Source organism: Ruditapes philippinarum, unplaced genomic scaffold (assembly GCF_026571515.1).
Source record: "Ruditapes philippinarum isolate M1 unplaced genomic scaffold, ASM2657151v2 ctg3249_1_1_1_1, whole genome shotgun sequence".
Lineage (NCBI taxonomy): Eukaryota > Metazoa > Mollusca > Bivalvia > Venerida > Veneridae > Ruditapes > Ruditapes philippinarum.
The window spans coordinates 187271-205344 of NW_026864970.1; the positions used below are offsets into that span (position 1 = coordinate 187271).

At 32.5% G+C, this 18074-nt stretch overlaps 1 protein-coding gene across 2 annotated transcripts in view; it reads right to left on the reverse strand.

Moving 5' to 3' along the window:
- Positions 1-17183, reverse strand: part of LOC132727446 (uncharacterized) — a 107552-nt gene extending 90369 nt beyond the window's left edge. The window contains exon 1 of one of the 2 annotated variants that reach the window (XM_060712968.1): positions 17124-17183. The gene's annotated coding sequence lies outside the window, so the exon portion shown is untranslated. Of the gene's footprint in view, positions 1-12928; positions 13232-17123 lie in introns of those variants that run through there. The other variant, XM_060712967.1, reaches the window with a different exon arrangement.
- Between the last annotated feature and the right edge of the window lie 891 nt (positions 17184-18074).

An 18074-nucleotide genomic window follows, 5' to 3' on the forward strand; every position in this document is an offset into this window, starting at 1 on the left:
CATTTTTTTTAACAACACTATATATTCATATTGTGACCTCTTATAGTGTGTAGAGTTTTAAACATAGAATATCTACTTTGTGTGAAGTCAAAACATGTTTATTTTATATTTACAAAGAGACTGTGTTGCAAAAACCAAAGATTTCTGATATCCAATTTGAGCATAGTATATCTTTAACATTACTTAAAAATTCTTTGTTAATTTACTATATGTTATAAACAAATTTACAGCATACTCTTGAATTAATTTAACAAAGTTGTGTTGTGTATAATAATTGTTACACCGATTGAATTTACTAAAGCTAAATAAGCCGTGTAAGTCAATCTATTATTTCAAATAAGTAAAGTAGACTTCAGTCTCTACCATTATCGTTTTTGTCTTAAAAAGAGAGATAACCTAACACATTTGGATTAAATATACGTTTTTAAACAAAATTAAGAAATGGCTGCACAAATATGCTATTTGAAAAACAACACCCTATCAACAGAATCATTTTTCTTCAATAGAATATTTATCGTTTTTTTGCAGCAAGACATCTTTTATGTTATTTATTCTGCAAAGAGCAATATTTGTTAAGCAAATTTAATGGTATGTTTATACAACCTGTTAAACTCGTTCAATTCTCATCATAATTACGTATTTGATCTCAAAATGTATTTCAGCGAATATTACATGTATTAAAGTAGTAGTAATTTGAAGTATTTTTCAAGAAACGTTGAAAAGCACAAATCTCCACAAACATGATAGCACGAGCATAACAAGTTTGGATGTACATGTAATCAATTAAAGGCTTTGTTTAGTCTTGTATTAATGCATAAATGCTTGTATTTGTGATCCTAAATCCAAGGTTCAAATATGCATTTATCGAAACCTAAGGTCATTCAAATGAATTCTATTTGAAATTCTGTACTATAAGAGGGAAACGGTGATCAAAATCAAATGGATCTCTGATTTTGGTAACAATGTCTACGAAATGCATCACAGAACATAAAATGATGTCCCAAGTTTCGTGAAACACTTCAAATATTTCTCTTAATGAGTCACCGACTGAATTAGCTACAGATGATAAACAGTGGTTAAGATTTCACAAAATTCCCATACATGACTACTGGTTTGTCAAAAACATTTAGTAGAATGTTTGTCATCTGTCGCTGTTATTGATGATTATTAAACTAACACGTATGCTGAAGGACAATACAATACATTATCAATGTCTTCTGGGAATCTTAGATGACTATGAAACAATGAGAAAGTGATGACAATTAAACGACATTTCTCTCAAGCAATTGCAACCAGGAACTCTTTGCACTATACAATATTTTTGTTTTGGTAAGAGCGGTAATAAAATAGAACCATAAAATGAACGCAATTTTTTACTTTAGGTAGAAATGCTAATATCAGTAAAACATCTGGAAACATTCGTAAGTGTTTGATTTGAACGATATGAAGAAATGTTAGAGCCTTTGAATGCCATTTAACAAAATTCATAACTTAGATTTGATAAATTTTGTACATGATTGCAATTACAAACGCAACATTGGTCTAAAATTTTGAATGAAATATAAGATTTACAAGAAAGAATCTCCGGCTTAAGCAGCATTCAATTTTGAAAATATTTGAAGCAATTTTATCAAGTGGCATAGGATAGACTGCAATGCTTTTGGGCAGCAAAATAAATGAAAGTCCATAAACAAATCGAGGAAGCATAAATTGTTATAGCAACTGTTGCCAACTGAACGTTGCATATTATACTTTTAAACATTGTCTAGCCTTCACAATCATTCAAAATATCCCCTCATTGTTTACAAAGAAACAAAGAAATAACCACTCCACTGTTAATTAAACGATGTAATGAGAATATAAGAGTATGAAACTTAAACTTTTTCTTTGAAGCAAAAAAGAAAAGAAGTTTCTGAAGTTTCTGTTGTCTCGAATGATCAAACCTTTTTTTGCTACGGTATAAAACTGTACACTAATAACTTCAAGATGTGAGTGCTGTTACTGTCGGGAGTTTAAGTCTAATGTCCGCGTTTTTTTGCGGAAAACTATCGTGAATCGCAATAAAAAAATAGGTATGAATAATTGTTATTGTTGAACAGATGGATACATCATTAAAACACAAGTGTGAACGAGAAAAGCATTTACAGCTAGGCTAAGTTTTCTTTTTATTTTACGAGACTTTAATGGTTCTATTAACGAGCATTTTAAAGTTGCAGGTGTATCGAAGAGAGCGTTTGATGAGCAGCAGCATCAAACATAGAAATAATGAAATATGTCCCTCTGTATGTATCTACATTTTCTCCATTACCGTTTTTTTCTAGTTAAGCTTTGAAATGATGTCGTAATAAAAGCATATCAATCGGTAAATTTCTAGGAAAAATATCAGAGTTTCCTAGTAATATATAAATCAAGGTAAGATTATAAGAAAGCAACTCAAATCTGTCTATCGCGTGCATGAACAAAAAGTAAAATATAAAAAAAACATTAACAACAAGAAACACAACGCATTAATAATGCACATAAAAAGGAGAGGAGCGAAATAATAACATAAATTATTCTTAACATGGTTTAATGAATGATCGAAATATATACCATATGTAATCGATGACCTCGCAGCATCATATATATGAATAAATAAAATGTAATCAGACCCTACTATATCAGACGCTATAAAACTAGAAATGGCAGAAAACCGATAGATTATTATCAGTATAATCCGTGTAATAAGTTGCAACAAACATTACATGCTCGGGGTAATTTCATGTCAATGGCTACTTGAGTAAGGTAACAAGATTTAGTTGGATGAGAAGAACAGGACATTAATAAAATACGCTCCTTAAAAATCTATCTATCAGCAAATAAGTAATAGAAAGAGCACTGAAACACGAGGTTATCTGATTTGTACGAGGGGGCGTAGCCCCCCGAGTATTAATCAGATTACCGAGTGTTTTGGTGTTCTTTCTCTTTTGTATCATAGTCAAACATAAAAACACGTTCCCTGTTGTTACAATATGAAACCCCGGCAAAAATAAACCAATTAACGAGCATCTAAATATGACATTTCTGTCGATTTCACTTTCACTGCCGTCACAATATGTAAACCCCAGCAAAAATGAGCCAATCAATGGGCATGCTCTGGAGTGCGGGTAACTAATACCCGCACTCCAGTTACCGCACGGTGCATGTATATGTATACGATTTAACCCTGACACATTTTCAACAGAAAGGTCTCCAAACTATGATACAAGAGGGTTTGTAGCACCGTTATATGTTGCAACGCCACTAAATTTGGCACCACTGCTAATTGTCGTACCGTTGCCGCTTAAATTCGCAACCGCCGCTAAATGACGCGAAAGTCGCAATGGTAGTGATAAATTGCACAATATTTTGTTTGTTCTATCAACATACACATAAAATTATTTCATGGTTTGTTATTAGGCGTGATATTGCACCATTGATTTAACCGTAGTTATGCAACTTTACCTCTGTTAGGTGTATATAATACCCACATTTTAAGTGTATTACCTTGCGTACTTTTGCAAATTTATTGGTACGCGTTTAACTTTTTTGAGGCATGGAGGAGCACGTGACCTGTTTTCGGTACAGGGAGGAGCATGTGATCTGTAAACCGTATATGATTGGTTAATTGACCTTTTCGAAAACCCAGCTAAATACCGTTTGCCGGTACGTTACGGATTTACCTGTAGGGAATTAGTCCAAATCATACCTAATTGACAGCAAAAAAACTTACGTGTTACTTCTAATTTTCTATAATTATTTTACCGTTTAAGGTGGAAAAACTTGAATGATGTGTGGCATTTTCCATAATAAATAGAGACATTTTCTGCGTAAACTTGTGTGTTTACTTTATTTATATTTTGCTCGGAATTATTCATAAAATGGTAGGCAAATTTAATCATTTTCTTAAAAAGAAATAATCGTTTTATGTTCGACCTTCTCCGGTCTTCAACGGTCACCAGTTTCCAAAGACCTTCTTCTATATTGATCGATTATTGTCAACTATATTCTGATACAAACGTTTATTTATGACCTTATAGCTGTGTTGGTGGGATATTTTAATGACTAAACACTACTTTGGATTGGACTGTGCATGTCATACTTACAAGTCTTATTTAAGCTCCTCCTTATTAAGATTTTATTTGTCAACTGCTAAAATATTTTCATTTCACCTAATTAGGCTTTTTAAACATTTTATTAAGAGTTACAAAGTTGTTATTAGATTTATTTCTCCTAACTATTAGTAAAAAGTCCTTATTTGTTTTAGAAACATTAAAATTTTTCACCAGACGTTTCCATACCAAGCACTATAGAAAACGTTGTCATTTTATTAAAGATTTTCGACCATGCGACCACATACATGCATCGAGGACATGATGTAAGGAAAGTGACCGTGCGACCACATACACGCATCACAGGATTCCCCTTCTCTTTTGAGAAAGGGACAAAAAGTCGTCCGCCCTTATATTGAAGAGCAGACTGTAAAAATATGCCTTTTCCTAATCGTTATTGATTAGGAGGCTCATTTTCATAAATACGTCTTGAATTGGTTTATATACAACACTATTAATGCAGACCAAGTGGGGTATTTGTTAACGTCCATTTTTGTCCGCTATGAAACTTTAAAAAGATCATATATAATTTCTTGGAAAGTTTTGAATTTACAATATTTTCTTCTTTGCGTTCTATGTTTATAACAGAATTAATAAAATTTTGCAAAGCATGAACGTTTCAAAAACGTTTTATATGCATTAAATATGGGAGATAATTTTCACGCTTTGAAAATATTAACCTGGGGGCATGTTTGCCAAATTATGCATTTAATTTCTATATTCGACTTATTGCATTTGTAATAAAACTGGTAATGTGATGGGCTGCAAGGAAAAACAGATTAACTGACACTGATAAAGACTGTACATATTTGCAAGCCTTATCTTTGTAAAATTCACATTTCAAGCTTCCATTTTTTAAAACTGTCAATCAAAAGTTAGTCAGCTATAAGCTCTGTCTGTACGGACGTACAGGCTTGTTTACATATATCTCTATACTGGTGAACTCATTTCGGCTCCAGCAGTGTGGAGGTGAAGAGCTTTTAATAGTTGTCATATATACAAAAATTTCATCACCTGAAAATATTACGAATAACCCTACGTCTACGAGTGACGTAATAGATTACTTACATATATAGAAAAAATTGGTCGTAGTGAATATAGTTTAATTCTTTTCCTGTAACTTCGTGCCATCAAAAAGCTTTTTCGATGCACCTCTTGGCATTAACATTTATTCTGTCACCAGAAAACTTTTGCAAATCATAGTTTAAAAGGCCCCTATTGTCGATAAATGCACAATACGAATAAAACGAATTAATAAAAGAGTGAGCTTGATTTTCTGTGAGAATGTAAGCTAGTTTCAGAGCATTTTCAGTCGTCATATGCAGCCTCGAAGATACATTTCTGCCTACAACGGCAGCATATTCACTTCGGGCGTATGTAACATTCTCAATAAAAGACACACTGGGTTGACATTTTGCATATGCAACCTTAAACATTAAAATTTGTAAAACTGTAATCTGATTGTGCCAAAATAATAATACCGATAGCATTATTCCTTTATTTCAGATAAAACCGCGGACAAACATGTTTGTAGGTGAAAGGTCGACACAAACGTCTGATCTGAGATTGAATTTTAATTAAATCATTCTGTTAGATCCATCTCAAGCTGGTGTCCTCATCTAGGTTACTAAATGAAGAACGTATATAAATGTGTTTTATCACCACTGGACTCTTTGGCATAAATTGCGGTCGTCAATTTATAATACCGACTAAGGTCACTTCAATTTCAACCAATTATTTTGTACATCACATCAAATCCTTTCCTTTTTGATAGACAGCTAGTCCCCAGAGCACTTACATACCGTTAATGTTGACATAATACCAGTTGTTTTGCATTAATTTAGATATTGCGAAATTTGACAGTTCAACGGTAATGGAAAATGGTGCGACATTTTATATCATCATTGCGATATTTAACGGCAAATGATTCTGAAACATTTAGCGGCGGTTGCGACTTTTAGCGGCAAGTGCGACATTTAGCGTCGTTGTGACTATATTTCGGCAACATAAGGTTGCGTTTCTGAATTGGTTTGTACATTTGCCATTGTGTCTTCCACAAGATAAAGCTAATGTATCAGTATTGTAAGATGTTTACCAGCTGCCGTATATAAGTAGTCTCTGAAATCTGTCAACGAGACGGACAACACTAGATACTCCCGGGGTGTTCATAATGATTGGGTATATAAAATTAGATACCCCCTGTCGTTTGAATGACATGCGCTAGTATGTCTAAATACTTCACAGTAAATGGACATTAATAAGAACCGTATACAGACTAATTCATTGTTTTTCCTGCATAGTAAATGCAAAATATGCTCGCAGTAGTACTTCTTATTACTATTATTACTTTATTAAGGTTTATAGCGATACTAGAAATAGATTTTCGAGATTAAGGTTCCATATAATATAGGTACCAACAGCTTGTTTGCAAATAATCAGGTCCTTCGCTTACTTCGTTTTTCCAGACTGCTAAAAAAGACCACTAAAATTTGGTTCATGATTATAGCAAAAAATTACAATTTTCAATTCATTTCTGAGTATATTTCTTAATTAAATTTTGCATATTATTCTGTTTTAAGTGTCTCAACTAGTCTATGTAAGAATTTGTTCAGGCTTTTTGGACCTAAGTGGAGTTCCTTTAAAATCTATCATACATAACAGGGACATTATAAATAAGCAATGTATCCATTTAGATGTGTTATAAATTGATTACCGAGTATCTTTTCTTTGTACTCCAATTTTTTTAAAAACATTAGCCGTTTAATATCATACTAAGATATTCCAGCATATGGTCTCCCAGGCCTGTTAGCAGTATTTGTGTTTATTTAGCAATATTGATTACATAGATATAGCTCCTGCAGAAGTAAGTTTATTTCATTTCTGTCAGTTATTGTATGTTATGTAAGTAATATTAGCAGATACAGGCAACTTTTTACGCATTGCATACACATCGTGTTGTTGATATTTTCCTTGCTAACTAATATTCTCTATAGTTGCCAGACTAATTAACAGTGCTCAGAAAATAAATGTTAATTCTTTAGTACTAAAATGCACTTTCAGAATGCTTTCCCCTCGTCGTTTAAAGTCAAAGTAAACCTATCAAATACATCTGACAACGATGCAATTTTGCAGAAATAACATTTGTATTGTGTACATGTAATATTATAGAACGAACAAAAAATCATCTTAAGCAGTTTAATTTAATTGATTTGACTTTGCATGTAAATTTAGTAGGAAATTAACACAAATCACACGAATATACCATAACTTATTTAACGCCTAAATTTCATCATTTAATTAATGTTTTTATCTGAAGCAATTACCGCACATCAACACCTTCTAAGAGAGGTATGATAATGACTTCTGCAGTAATCCATAACAATGTCAGTACGTTGCCAAATGCACGTATATTGTTGATACAACTTAATGAGTAGTCAACGCATCGTTATTTCTTTGATGCATAGTCAACGCATCTTTGCTACAAAGAAATAGCGGTTCGGAGTGGATTATGTCAGTCAATTTTTCAACGTTTATTAAAATAGTGATAATATTTGACATATTACTTTTTAACCATCCACAAATTAATATAATGTACATGTACCTTGTTTTATAATATGATTCTAATACAGAAGCGATCGGAATTAGCCAAGCAATATGTTTATTAAATTATTTATGATATTTGAATACACACCTGAATATAATCGTAGATCGTTCAAGAATGATTGCATAATATAGCATAAATGACAGTTAATTTAATAGAAGATTGTTAAGAAACTATTAAGCAAAATAAATATGTAAATATGTCAAGTCAAATTTAAACTAGATCTATTAAATACTAGTAATAATTTGACTCAGTAAAGAGGGGTCTTTATTATCTAGCATGATAGTTATTGAAACAAATTCTAGTCGTATTTTTTTTTATTTCACTGTACCTCAATTTAGTTTTATTGTCTGTATCATTATTATTATTTTAAGAACTGTTATAAAATATGTACTTTTTATGTTAAACACAAAACACTGCGTTTTGCTCAACTATACAGTACTTGTTATTCATGAAGTGCAACACATTTAATATGACCTTTATCCGATGGTCATTATGTCAACATAAATTACCTGGAAGCTGTATGTCTGTGTGAACTAGACATATAGGGACAACTGTCAGTTGAAATGAATTTACCCACCGCGCTTAACACAAGGTTTCTGTTTTAAGTGACACAACACATAAACATCTCTTTTGCAAAATATATACCATTATTCTTGACGTAACTGTCTACTGCGTGACTTTACCACTGATGTTAATTCATACCACAGAAATGACTTCAATGATTACCCGTTTCGTTTATTACTGTACCATAAGAATAGACTTTTCCGCTAAATTCGATGTTAGTTTAATTTTCATACAGTGACAATGCATTCGAGAAAAGCTTACTTTGCATACAAACATAAACGGTTCTGTGTTGAAAGGTTTTCAATCAGATAAGACATGCAATCAAAGTCTCTTCGAATAGATACTTGTCTTGCCTTTTTCAAGTTAAAAACTGCTTCAATATTTCTTTAAGTAATATAATTTAAGTTAAGTAACATGATATTTAAATCAAGGAACAGTAAGATATAAAAAAGAATTACTTTATTCAATTTTGTTAAGAATATTGTGTATGCTTTGTTTAATTTGATTCATATTAAAACACAAAACTGTGAAATGCTTGATGTTTCATTCCCTTCTCTTTAAATCAGATGGTCGTTTGCGAAAATATATTGTTTTGGAGAAAGCAAAAAAAAACAACAACAAAAAACTGCGGCATGTGGTTAAGGCTGGAAACAGATCCTATACACAATTGACATATCTGCTTCTGTTAACTTCCGTAAGCTAATTAATTTATAGACAAGATAAATAGAAGAACTGAACAGTTGTTTATTTGCCTCCTGTAACATATAAATGAGCCGCGTCATGACAAAACCTACATAATGGGTTTGCGACCAGCATGGATCCAGACCAGACTGCGCGCATCCGCGCAGTCTGATCAGGATCCATGCTGCCCGCTTACCAACTCTTTTACAAGTAGGGGAACTGATAGCGAACAGCATGCTGGTCGCAAACCCATTATGTTGGTTTTGTCATGACGCGGCTCAAGTATGTTGATGATGAATAACGAGTAGATTGCTTTATCAAAGGAACACTAGGACATATCTAAACTAACATATGTAGATTTAGGGAGGGGGTCTTTTTAAGTGTTATAATTCAAAATATTATTATGAATCAGATAAATTACTTTTTGTCTTTCCTACTTTTTAATCCGCATTTTTAAAGGTCCTGTAACACATTTTTTTATGGTTTTGTTTCATAAATATGATGCTTAAATTAAGATTTGTCAGTATTGTAAGTTCCAATAAGCATTATTTATAAAGATATGACCGAATTTAACATTTCAAGTAAATAAAGGGAGGTAATTAAAAATTTATTTTCTATAACTTCTAAGTCAAATTTTCCAATAATAAATGAATGCATATAATTAATTGATTAAAGGGAAAGACAAGGTTAAAATAAAAACTTGATTTCAGAAAAAGAACACTATAAATAATAAGTCTGCAAATTTTCTGCCGCCAAATAATAATATTAAACGAATGATAACAAAATTTAAATCGCTAAATCACCGATTTCTACAAATCGGTAAGCGCGGCCATGTTTGTGTATTGGCCGTATAAAAACAGGTGCGCGTGATGTCATTTCCCCACATCTTTTAGATTCATGATAAATCTAGTTGAATCGTAAGGAAATATTAATATAATAAAGTATTGATCAGACAATTTAATTTTCACAGGAGGTGTAGAGGAGATTTTTTATGGTTCAAAATACGAAACAATATCAAAAAAAATAATAATAAAAAATAAAGAAACGTACGGCTAGCCAAAAGTTCTAGCCGTACGTGAGTCACGAACGACTAGCCAGGACGCACTGTATTGTCTAGCCGTACGGCAATTTTCAAAATTATATGGAAGTCGAACGTTATAAAATTGTTGATTTTCATGCTTATCATTTGTTGTTTAATTTGTATGAATTATTAAATCATTTTTGTTAATTTTAAGCACATGGATCGAATAAAAAATGATCGGAGTGGAATAAATAAATAAAAAGAACATTGAATGGGAAAAAACGGTGAAATGCAAAAATAATTATATAATTTTCAAAACAGTAGATAAATATCGAACATAAAAGCACAGTCAATCAATTAATTAGCCTTAATTTAAACATATCCAGGGACTGACAATAGAATTTTAGAATGCCTTTCACGGAACATGCAAACTTTCCTTGATACAGTACCGTCGGTAATTGTCGCAATTATCAAAGAGCCTAACAACAATCATTTTCAGTGTTTGTTGTTGTTGTTTTTTTTCCATATAAAAAGGTGTCGAAAATTAAACTTAATGAAACAAAAAAGGATTATTATCAAAAATTTGTAAACTATTTCAATTGGTGTAAATGCAAGCAAAGGCTATTTTTTCTCGACATCTTGCGATGACAAAGATCGATATATATAGCGATCAAGGCGATTAATCTCTAAAAAGTTAACATCCAAAGACAATTAATGCTGTTTCTTGGTTAAAATCCTCGCTTAAAGTCATAAAATAACATATGCATTTTCGACTTCCATTAAAATTTTGAAAAAGTGCCGTACGGCTAGCCAATACAGCGTGTCCTTGCTAGTCGTACGTGACTCACGTACGGCTAAAACTTTTGGCTAGCCGTACGGGCCCGTACGCTAGCCACTTCCATTATAAAAACCCTACTAAAACGTGTTCTTAATAGTACATATAATTAATTTTTTGCAGTTTGATTCTGACTTTCAAATTTAAAGGTGTGAACATATGTTATAATTGATGTACACATTTCAAAAATATCAGCAACTGTTTTGAAAAGTAAATTGTTAACATGTCTGTCAACGTATGATGCTGCGCATCGTAATCGTAGCCTAATATTAACTGCAGGCAAATCATTTTTATTGGCTGCTCAAAAATCTAATTTGCATAATTTATTCACACAATTGCTGGTTCTTACTACTTATGTCTAATACTGCGCATTGTCCATTTTAATTGTTCCTAATTTGCACCAAATGCTCCTGTCACACTGTGTACTGACGATTTTTATTGCTCCTTGTATGCCTCTGTGCCGACAGACCTTTTGATCATGCACAATGTTGCCCTAATTGGTTAATCACCCTTGTCAAATATTCTAATGACGAAATAGACATCTACGGACATTTACGGACAGTTTTGTTTTCATACGATATAAGTCTGGCTGCCGATTTTCCTGCGCCTTTCTCATTTTTAGCGTCAATGGCGGAAAATCGCGTCCTCAGCATATTGGATTTAGTTGATATTTTACCTGAAAAAAGATATATGACCGGCGATGTACCCTATTTGGACAGCTTGTCTAGCGAAAATTAAGTACAAAATAAAAGGATATATCGTCAATTTGAAGAAGTTTCTCATAGTACCCAAAGTAAATTTATGGTTTATCTTTGAAAATTAAGCAGTCATTGCTTAAATCATGTGGTGGGGTCATCAGCAAGCTTGAGTATCGGGCAAATGATAATTAATGTCGCGGCGTCTTCAATTAATTAATTAAAGCAATTCAGTTCCATATGATGTTTTCATAAATAATATATAATGTACGCAATTAAATTAATAAGTTCTTCATCAAGATATTTTTCAGTTGTACCAGCGTGTACAACTATACCGGAAGTGGGTATTACACGTCACAATCTCGGTCTCGTCTGTCTCGCGAGAATGACAGAACGCCAAAATGGCGGCGTCCATGAACTTATTTCTCAAGTAAAAAATAGTGTCTTTAAACACGAATTTCTCTCTTATAGGGTTGATGTCAATAGGGAAACTGTCATGGTTCTTCTTTTTAAATGATGAATATTTATATTAGACAGACATCAATCGATCCATTCTTATTCCTTTAAATATAATGTGCACAAATATTTGCAGTACACATTTTAAATATTCTTCGATGTTTGAAAATTGTTTTATTTGCATAATTATATACTTCTATTATATAAAGAAGATTTACAGCTTGGCTGCTAGACAACTTAAACTTTGCCTTCAACCGTGGGCGCTAACTACGAAACTCCTACTTCGTCAACAACTGCGGACCAGCTGCCGGTGTCCTCACTAATGCCGAGGGGAGTGGCCCTACAAAGTAGGCGCTGGGGTCGACGAGGACCGTGTGCTAGGGTGCGTGAGCCCCTTGCACGGTTAGACGGCTTGAAAGGCAGGCCTATAGCTGGCGCAAACAGCCCTTTTCAAGGCTAACCACCTTTCCTATTGTCACAGGTTACTGTACATTTAGGTTCTCATTGACCGCCGTACAGTGACCTACTTTTGGCTCAAAATTCATATCTTTGGCTAATACTCCGTGGAAATTGCATGGAGGTAAATTATCACCACTTTGTGCTTCAAAATTAACTCTTTCAGGACATGACTGGTGACATGTCCGGGGTCCGTACTCGACAGCGCAAGCTGCATTTTGTGCCCGAAAGGGCGGATGGACCCTCATTAAGCTTTAACTTCATTCATTCGTATACACACAGTAACAATATCAATCACAAAACATACAGGATCTTTAAGAAAATCCAAGATATATTTCTATCGATTGTATCAATATTTGAAATACTACTGGAATATGTGCCCATTGCAGACCTATCCACTTTAAGCTTATAATTTCAAATATTTACCTTTCAGCAAAAGTATAAAGCTTAGATTATAGGGAATATTCTATAACAAGTGTAACTTACCCGCAGTTAGAAATCCTTATCGTTGCTAAACATTTCGTTACTTATCGTTACACAATTTCACTAAATTCTAATATTAAATCCGGAACTGTATGTCACAATTTTCTCTTAATACGACAGGATATGTTTAGTATCTTTATAAACAAATCTCATATAAATTCATTTATCCACATTATGAATATTCATTATTAAAAATATATATTTGTAGTATCCATGGTATGCACGTTTATTTTCCATTCCATATTTTAAAGCAAAGAAAACAACATCTTTCCAGCTGGTCTGATGATATTCCGAGAGAGGTAACTTACTGTTGTTTATAAAATACTCTATCATATAAAACCGATACCACAGTGAAACTCTCCCATAGACGCTCGTAGACACTAGAAACCCTGTCTAATGCACAAATTAAATTGTTTTTCATTTAAGATTCCCCTATATTTTCAAAAAGGTATTCTCAAATAACACTCAATGTAGAAAAGAATACAGCCTAGAAGTAACTCAATATTGTTTATAAATGCTCTATCATATAAAACCAATGGTGTTTTGTTAGACATACCTATATTCTCTCGTAGAGGTTCTCAGACAGCCGACTCTCGATCAAGTTAATCAGATATGTGTTTTTTCTCGTTCAAGATTTCCCATACTGTCATTTATTTCTGTAATAATTCTGGATAATCGAATTGCATAAGTGTAGACGAAACGTCTTGATATTAAAATATACGTGTTTTCTTTCGGTGTTATCGTTCGTCTGATAAATTATCAAATTTTGGCAAATATTCTTTGTTAAAAAGGGCCATAACTCCAAACATTTAGCTTTCAGAATGATGCCCCATTTTCCTACAACTGCCCTTTGCCATGATAATCAAGTATTTCAAGTTTCATTATGATACCTTTAAAATTGTTTGAGTAATAGGCTACATTAAAGTTTTTGCAGGAGGACAACGACGATGACGACGACGATGACGACGACGATGCAGCGATCATAATAGCTCGACCTTTCATCGCAACAGACAACCTTATAATAGTGTGATTATATCACGTTTATATTTTAAGCATATTTTTCAGAGCCAATGTTGCTATGGCAACATACCTATTATTTCCTTGTTAGGGTTGGTATTCTAACTTTGCGTCTTTTAGCAAGGCCTAACAGGTCACTTAACATCTAACAATTCTACAAAATTATAAAAACAATTCTAGGTATAAACCATTCATTGCTTAATGAAAATAGTCCAAGAAAATAATTGAAAGATGGTACACAATATAACAAACTTGATATACTGACTCAAAACTTAATAATTTGCCTTTGATACATGAAAGTGCTTAACTGCAAACGGTTCAGACAAAAAAAGATATCTACAAACCATTTCTAACGTTGCAACATTTGTAAAGAAAGATGCATTCTTACTCCTAAGAAAACATTATACAATATATATGCTCTTATCGCTTGCTTTCTTATCGTAAAAATAGACTTTTTTCACTAGAATGCATTGTTGAATTTTTATTTTCATTCAAATCATACTAAAGTAAATAAATTAATACAATAAACATTATATTTATACAAGTATTACAATATTTTATGCTGATTTTAATTAACAATTTAAATAAAAATACAAAATTTCATATTACTTATAAAAAGTATGCTGCCGGCCGTTGCAATGAACATAGAAGTCTCACGTATAGTATGAGTATGCATCATCTCATAGAAGCAAAACATTTTAGTATAACCTGCTACGTTGTTGTTTGCATTGCTAGAGATTACCACCAATCAACGCCAGCTGATAGTAGTATTAATAGAATGTCGGCTTCGTCAGATCGAGCAATACACATCAAATCATGTTCCGTGCCAACCGCACGTGTCTCGCCAATTATGCTAAATGAGTGTAAATAATTACGAATTTTATCTTCACACAAGATCACGCATCTCTCTTTGATTAATATGACAGTGGAATCAAAGCAATCTCGAAAAATTCTGAATTACTATAATGGGAGTACCCAAAGTTTTAATAATTATATGGGAGATGGTATCTGAAACAAGTGTATTGATTTCTTTTAGTAAAAACAACATTTTGGTTAGTCCATACACATTCCAAAGCTAAGCCGTTTTATGTCTATTTTGACGTGACACGTACTCTCTCAAGAGATAATTATAGTCTATATGGTATACCATCTTTATATTAAGATGGAATATCGGATTATATATCTCTGATAAAGTATTACCGATGATCAATATCAAGACATACTTAATGCTATTTTGTATGTTTGGTGAAGTGTTCAAACTGTAAATTAACCATACCAAAAGAAAGGTGAATTGAACGCCAGAACACAGAAGGGTTTACCAATAAATAAATTTAATATATCTTTTATTGACATTGAATTGCATGTAAAACATCGTTAAAGTGGTAATTGTATCGGCGGTTTTACTCAGGTACCCGTTCGTGCCTGAAATTATGCACGGAAGGACACCTGACGTCTTCCTCAACCAATGAAACTGTAAAGACGCATAGTGACCTATTCTATGTTGGTGCGACGTAAAACTCAACAAATCTTTTTTTTCAAAATATGGTCACATGTTTGTGACAACATTGTCAAAGCTATATTATATATAGTATAATGGTATATACATGTTAAACAATCTAAGAGAGTGTCAGAAAAGTTAAGTATCGCATTTCTTCTTCAATTGTAAAAAACTATCGACCATGTTACAGACAGTGCTCTCCTGGGCTAAGTACAAATATATAGTTCTTCTCCTATACAGAAACGGGATGTAGAAATCACAATTACGTAACTAGAGTCTATAAGACGAATTACATACACGACAAAAAGAATCAACAAAAAACGTTCATACAATCTATTTATATAAATAAAACACAACAGGGGGACTCTAGTTTTGTAATCATCTAAAATGTACAAATTGATTGATTGCGTCCAAGAAGTAAAGCTAGCTTTCATTGGCGAGACACTTTTATTGGCCAACAAACAATCGTCAACACATAAAGTTGATATGAAATCGATGCCAGTGGCATCAGGTCTAATAATAATAAAATTTTGGAAGAAAAAGAAATGAAAAACTTTTTTACCAAAGGAAAAAAACACTACATGAAATAAAAAAGCTAAAAAAATATCACGAAAGTCAAAAAAAAAGGGTAACCCGGGCGCCTTTATAGAAAGAAATAAATGAAGAAAAATTTTTTAAAACACGGTTGTCCTTTCAAAAGCAAAAAACCGTGCAGAAAAAAAAAACTTCCCATTCACAATCATCATAATCATCACCACACACACAACCATTTTCAAATATGAAAATAAGGGTCCCTTTTCAAGGGACAATTTTTTCATTAAAAACATATATAAACTTTGAGACAAAAAATGTCCGCATGATGGTCAAGTATATACATACACTCTTTCATGCTTTATCCAGGGTTTCATTTTTGTTACAATATCTCCTCTCTTTCCTATGTTTACAAAATCATTACATACGAGTATTATTGGGCAAGAAATCTATGTATCAATTTAACACAGTAAATTTTCTAGAAGTAAACTGTAGCACAAAAACCACTTTCATTTGTCAAGAAAATTGATACATTAAGTTCCTTTGGTGAGCTTAAAATATTTTAGAATAATAAATGTGATACCCCTACTGTTTGATTAATTAGCTATGTATGTATGACAAAAAAACTTTATTCGTTTAGACATTCATTGATCTACGGAAACTCAGAATTTTACTTAGACATGATTTGTTTGATAACACATATTTTGCCATATCCTAGCCGCCGATCCACCTATCTGAAAGGCCTTGATAAATAGCCGGTAATTACTACACAGTCCCACAGGAATCAGCGCTGAGAGACAAATGACCATTATACTTAATGTTGAAGATCAATTATCACGGATAATAATTATTGCCTCGACCGGGAGTCGAACCAATGACCCCTTGATTACTTATCTAAGGCTCTCCCTTTCCAGCAAAGCTGCCGGACATATGCGAATTGGACGAGGGAAAAAGATTCATTTGGTCATTTGAGGTTGACAATCATTCTTACTACATGTAATATTTTTGACATTAACATTTAGTCATTACATACAAATTATTTGAACCAGTCTATAAATTAAAAACATTTACTTTTTTCTTTTCGATTTGGATAAATAAATGTTTCTTACGGTATACTGATAAATATGATGAAACTATATTTACTCAACTTACCTAAATACTTTCAGGAAACTATCATTAATCCTCAAATCACTTTAGGTGGAATATAAAATCCAACAATCTGAAAAATAAAAACGGGGAAAAATATATAACAGGGCATTTGAATAAATTTTGTTATCTGCCTCAATTTAAGGACGGTATATGGCTAGCTTAAAGCAATAAAGATCGTATTTAAGGTAGTTTATTAAATCTGCGCCGGTTGGACATTAATTTCACTATAAATGTGTGCAATAAATATACTTGATCCCTCACGTATTTGTACGCATTAACCATTAAGTGATTTTATGTATGTGTTAAAATGGTCAAATAGCTCATTAATGTGAAAGTTATAGATGCTAGATTCATGAACAGTAACGATTTCTACTCATGAACAACCATGCTTAATACAACAAACGATTATCCGTTATAAATCGATTATGAAAATATTAAAATGATTTTTGTAGTTTAATTAAGCTCATGTTCACTTCATGTCTACTTATTTTCATGAATTTCAAAATATGTGTTTAAAGGTAAAAAAATCGTAAACAAAGAAAGTAATTTACACTAATGTCTTACAATCTACGTTTATTACCACAAAGATGTCAAAATGCAAAAGCAGCCAAGTTCGACACGCAGTTGAAATAATGTATGTTGATAAATATACATAAGTCGATAAATGCTTCAAAATCAGTCATTAATCGCACATAATATGTAAATTATTACATGAATCTTGAATAATTTTTACTTTTCTGAAAGTCTAAGTACACTTTTTCTCAAGTCTGATTCTTATGAAATATTTTTGCTCATCTGGATGCATGCAGCTATAACAGTTGATTGTCTAGACCATTTGTTGAGAAAAATTGCTAATTATTCAATAGCTGTTCAACTGAAGAAATACGAACTAGCTCATCTAACCAACCAGCCAATAAAAATTATGTTATTAGTTGAAGAAATCAAAATGTGTTT